Below are 6,000 nucleotides of genomic sequence, written 5' to 3'. Positions count from 1 at the left end.
TCTGGTTCCAGCGGTGGGTCTGTGCTAGACGACCCATCACCAGCTTTTTCCGGCTTTTTCCACTGGTTACCAGTACGTCGTATAATCCACTTCCAGATCTGGTTGTTTGTCTTTAAATCTCTGAATGGATTGGCTCCATCTTATCTCTCTTTAACAAAAATAATCCAAGTTGAGCCCTCAGGTCTGCAGATAAGTAGCTTCTGACCAGAACTAGACGTAAAAACAGAGGTGAGCTTTATCGATCGCTGCAGCCAAACTCTGGAACAGTCGCCCTTCACATCAGGTCGTCACCAACACTCGACATTTTTAAAACCTGGTTGGAAACACATTTGTACTCTGTAGCTTTCAATTCTGATGAGTCTTTATAGTAATTACTGTGTATGTTTCCTATTTTATCTCTACTCTGTGCAGCACTTTGGCTCAACTTGTTTTTAAATGTGCTGATAAATAAATGTAGATTTCTTTGAATAAAACAGTGGAGCCGAGCTTTGAGCTCAGTGTGTAACAGTGTGTGTATGAGAGCCATGTAATGTCCATGTGTGCGTGCTGACTGTGCTGCTCTGACCCCCCTCCTCCTTTCAGGGTGGAGCCTGCTGGAGTCCGATGGTTGAGACCAGGTCCGAGGAAGTGTAAGTGTGTTTTTAATGGGATTCATGAAAACAAAGCAGCACACATTCAACCATCTTCATCATGTCAGGAGTCATCATCAAAGTGTCAATCAATGAACAGATGATGGATCAATAACTGCAGCTGGATTGTGTTTGTTCTCTCCATCAGATTCCTGTCAACTCACAATCGACACAAACACAGTGAACACAAAGCTCCAACTGTCTGACAACAACAGGAAGGTGACACGTGTGAGGAAGGTTCAGTCATATCCTGATCATCCAGACAGATTTGATGGTTGGAATCAGCTGCTGTGTAGAGATGGTCTGACTGGTCGCTGTTACTGGGAAGTCGAGTGGAGAGGAAGAGTTGATATATCAGTGAGTTATAGAAGCATCAGAAGGAAAGGAAACAGTAATGACTGTGTGTTTGGACACAATGATCAGTCCTGGAGTCTGGAGTGCTCTGATGATGGTCCTCAGTCTGTCTTTCACAATAACAGACAAACATCCATCTCCTCCTCCTCCTCCTCCTACTCCCCCTCCTCTGTCTCTAACAGAGCAGCAGTGTATGTGGACTGTCCTGCTGGCACTCTGTCCTTCTACAGTCTCCTCTGACACTCTGATCCACCTCCACACCTTCAACACCACATTCACTGAACCTCTTTATCCTGGGTTTAGGTTCTGGTCTGGTGCCTCAGTGTCCCTGTGCTGAGTGGGGTGTAAAGAGTGTCTCCTGTTACAGAAACACTGACTGTTGAACAGATAGTTCAGTCTGTACATGTCTGTCTCTTTCACTCACAAACACGTTTTCAGATTCATGGATTCAATCAGTTGATGTTTGAAACTCTTCTAAATTATTCCTTGTAAACTTCTTCCTCTTCAGTCACAAACAAACAGGAAGTGATGTCACATGTGTTCCTGTCCACACAGCAGAATGAGTCTATTGCTGACAGTGATGTACAAACAGAGTGAGCATTTCTGAGGCCCAAAATAAACTGAGTTGTTCACTGAATGAACAATGGACAGTGAGCTCAGTTCCTTCATCATTAGTATGGATTATATATGTATTATATTAGTATCATATATATCAGGTGCTGCTGCTGCTGGTTTCAGTCATTGTGCAAATGTGCTGTTTGTAAGGTTGTAAAGCTGCAGTCAGCTGAGACTGAAGAAGTCACCTGATCAGTGAGCAAACGTTTCTGAAAACGTCCAGATGAACAGAATCAACCTTTTGGGATCAGCCAGCAATGCAGCATCATTGTTGTTCAGGTTCAGAGGTTTGCAGGAATGAACTGATGACCAGAAACAGCTGCAAAGTCCAATAAAATACCAGCTGGAGTTCAGCTGCATTTGAAGAAGTCAAAGAAAAGTAAGGATGGCAAAGGGCGATGTTTTCTTCCAAAGAACTGAAAACATGGTCGACGCCTCATTAGAAGAATAATCTGGACATTTGTGAGGAACTCTAACCAAGAAAGCAACACAAGAAAGCAACGTCAAACAGATCCAACAGACAGTTTCCATGACTGGAAGTGTTCAGTGTAAAAATGCTACATTGCATTATTGCATCCTCTCACCACAGGAGGCGCTGTTGGCACCACTGATTGCTGATCAGCTGTTCTCTGATGATCTGATTGATACTGTGATTAACGGGACTCAGTGAACTCTGTGACACAGTGAAGATTACAGAGTTTAACCTTAACATCTGACTGACGTCACACAGACAGAAGGATGAACCAGTGAGGCACAGAACACAGTTACTGGAGATACTGGATCAGCTCCATGTGAACCTCTGATGGAGAAGCTGCTGACCCAGAGAAACATCAGGACATGACAGGCAGCTGCACTTATCTAACAACATGTAGCAGAGCTGATCTATGTTAGAGGATCTATCACAGCAGCTGAAGCCAAAGTCCAACACTGGATAGCAGCTGAGCCTGTGCTGAGTGTAGTGTTACAGGAAAAGGGCAGAAACACTGACACTGGTAGCTCACAGTGATGCTGACTGGGGCACAGAGCTGAATGATGCAGCATCAGGACACAGTTTCAGTCTGACTGACAGAGAAACCTGTAGCTGTATCTACATGTGAGGCAGAGGCTACACAAGCAGGTTTCTATGTTTCACAGTGACTGAGATCTTCAGTGGGGGTGGACATGCTCCTGTACAGACCTCTGAGGAGAACCAAGGTGCAGTCAAAGAGTCCAGTCTGTCCTCACAGATGTGAACATGTGGTTTCATCAGGTCTGCTGTCAGCTAGCAGGCTCACATCAGAATCACTGTTCCTGAAAAACACAGTCTGTGTGACATCATCAGTCAACTGATCGTCCCAGATCTGAATGGTTTCTGTCTCTACTGAGGAAGTCAGAGAATATCACTGAGGTGTGGATCAGGTCTGAGTGAGCTGTGGAGGGACAGCTTTAAACAGTCCACAGGTCTCACGTCCTGCTCAGTCTGGTAGCAGATACCTCGTATTGTTCCAGATGTGCTGACATCACCAGCAGCAGCAGCACAGCTGTGTGATACGATGAATCTCAGTTATTGATCCAACACACAGTAAATACAAAGATCAGGATTTCTGAGAGGAATCATTATGAGTCTGAACACATGATCACTGAATGTTAGTCTCCACAATAATAAGCTAACACAACCAAACACAGCTTTCAGCTCTTATTTTGAAACTGGCTTATTTAGAGAGCTGTGATGTGAGCGTGCCTGGCTCTGAGGCACTTGGGTCAGCCTCTGTTGTTTAGAAGTGTTACAGACTGTGAATGACACAGACCTGTCAGTTTTCCATGTTTGTCTGTAACACAGCTCAGGGGCTCCATGCTGAACGCATCCATCCAGTGTTATTGATCCAGTACTAATACCAGCATTGGGATCAATACTACAATACACAATTATGTGTCCACGTGATGTATTTGACCAGCTTTATTAATTAATGATCAATCAGCTTATTTACTGCATCTGAGTCCAGCTTCATTTAAATGATCCAACCCATGACCCCTTACTTGGTCTGCAGCAGCAGCAAAGAAGCCAGTCTCACAAAGATGAGACTAAAGGAAGAAGAACGCCCACAGCCTTCTGCCCTTAGAGTGGATACTGCTTCTCTACACTCAGCCAGAATCCACTCAGTGTCTGTGATGTGAACTGCAGTCTCAGTGTGGAGTCAGACGTCAATGAACTGGTTCTCCTCTGCAAAGCTGAAACCAGTTGGAGCTGGTGCTTTGAAAGGATCTCCCACCCAATCATGCTGGGAACTGTTTTCATGGAAGTCCTTTTTAAAGTATCCCATCAGTGATGAAATATGCTGCTTGATATATGGAGTCACTGAGGCGGCATCATCGTCAGTAGTGTCATCAAATTCATGCAGGTTCTCCAATGAATCTGTTTCCTTCATCGAGTCTCCTGCCCCACACTGCAAGCTTTCCAGTGACAGAGCTGATCTTGTGACCTGAGGGAGGTTTTTATCTTTCCCTTGAAGCTGTAGATTTACTTCATTTCCAGATATGTCACTCAGGTAGGCCAGTTTTGCCAGGAAGCTCTCATCATTAACTTTTTCTGTGACTTCATACTTGTGCTCCTGCTCCAAAAACATCTTATCTGCTCTCTGAGCTCAAAAACTCGGGACAAGACTTTTCCTGGTGACAGCCGCCTGGCTTCACTGTGAAACAGCACAGCTTGATGTTCGGCTCCCATCTCCTCACAGACAGCAGAGACACTCTTGTTTTTAGTGGTCTGGTCTTTATAAAACCGACTACACCAATAATTTCAGTCATAACCTCACTGAATTCAGAGGAAAGCTGCTCTCAGTGTGAAAACACTCCAGCAGAGGGCGCTGTTAAGTCCTTATTGTAACACAGTTACTGTGTGCAGTTATACTTCATATATAATCTGCACTTATTTCAATCAGACATGCTGTCAGTAAATGATTGGTTTCTATTAATTCTACTTCCTGTTGACTAGTTTGATGACAGTGAAACAATCACAGCTGATTGTGTGATGATGTAAACTGTCACTGTTACATTCAGTGTGTGTGACATAATGTTAGTGCAGGGCTGATAACAGCCTGGTTCTGTTAGAAACACATGAACGTGTCCATAGATCAGTGTGTGTTTAACATGAGAGCTTCAGCCCTGCTGATGTGTTAAATAAAGACATGTAGGAAAACTGATGAGACTCTGAAATAACTCTTTATATTTATAATGTAACTCTGCATCAAAAGAACAACAAAGGATCCCAGACAGGTTTATGTGAACAAAGACGATTCTGATGTTTCTGTGTTTCTAACAGTTTGACATTATTAGTAAACAGACTGCAGTGAACAGGATTTATAAAGAGCTTATATATAAAGATATGACAGCTGTTTGACAAGTTTATCACTGTGTGTTTGGACCTGATCAGTCCAGCTGTTTACTTGAAATATGTTCATTTACCTGTTCTGTTATATTTATGTTCTTGTCTCTGTTGAAAAACACATTTTAATGTCCCTCAGATTTTTCTCCCAGATGAATAAATATAAAAATGACACAAACTGACTGCAGCTACTTTTTGTCCTTTCTGTCAAAAACCTTCATGTGACTCATGAGAGACACGTTTCAGCTGTTTGTGACAGATCAGAGGCCAACAAGTCATTTATAACACTTTCCATCATTGTTTAGCACAAACACATGTTGACACAGCAGCGGGGCCACAGTGAGAGTCAGAGCGAGGAGATAAAAACTCCTGTTTGACCACAGCCTCAGTTTGTTCCTGCAGTTCAAACACTTCCTGTTGTTGACTGGGTGGAGTCAGGAAGCCAGCGAGGCCCTGCAGGACTGAGACTGCAGACTGGGACGTGCTCTGTGATGGAGATCAACAGCATCACTGACTGTTTCTGTGAGGACACCATCATCCCAGCAGGGCTGTTTCCCAACAACAAGCCCTGGACCATCAGAGACCTGAAGCTGCTGCTGAATGAAAGAAGAGGATCTTCAGGTCTGGAACAAGGACGAGCTGAGAGTGTTAATAACGTTACTAATGTTCAGCTACACTTTACTTGGTCACATCTGTGACACACGTCACTTAAATAAAGAAGGAAATATTGGCTCTGTTTTATCTGCTGGGCCCAAAAGTGACTCCCCATATTTAAACTGCTATGAATAACTTGTTGGTCTATAATATGTGAAACATGTGTCAAATGTATCCATCATGAAAGATATCAGGTCATCTTGAGCCACAAAAACATTCCTATCATCAGGTAGAAGCTGGAATCAGTTTGTTGCAGACGTTTATATATCCGATATTTATCCAGTTAAAAGTTGAAATTCAAAAATGTCTTTTCAAGAGTCGTCTGTCCAAGAGGAGCAGAAACTGCAACAAATATAACAACAGTTATTTAAGGCTGTTTTAAATGGC

Source organism: Neolamprologus brichardi, chromosome 7 (assembly GCF_056152115.1).
Source record: "Neolamprologus brichardi isolate AB-2024 chromosome 7, ASM5615211v1, whole genome shotgun sequence".
NCBI lineage: Eukaryota > Metazoa > Chordata > Actinopteri > Cichliformes > Cichlidae > Neolamprologus > Neolamprologus brichardi.
This window is presented reverse-complemented; position numbering follows the sequence as displayed.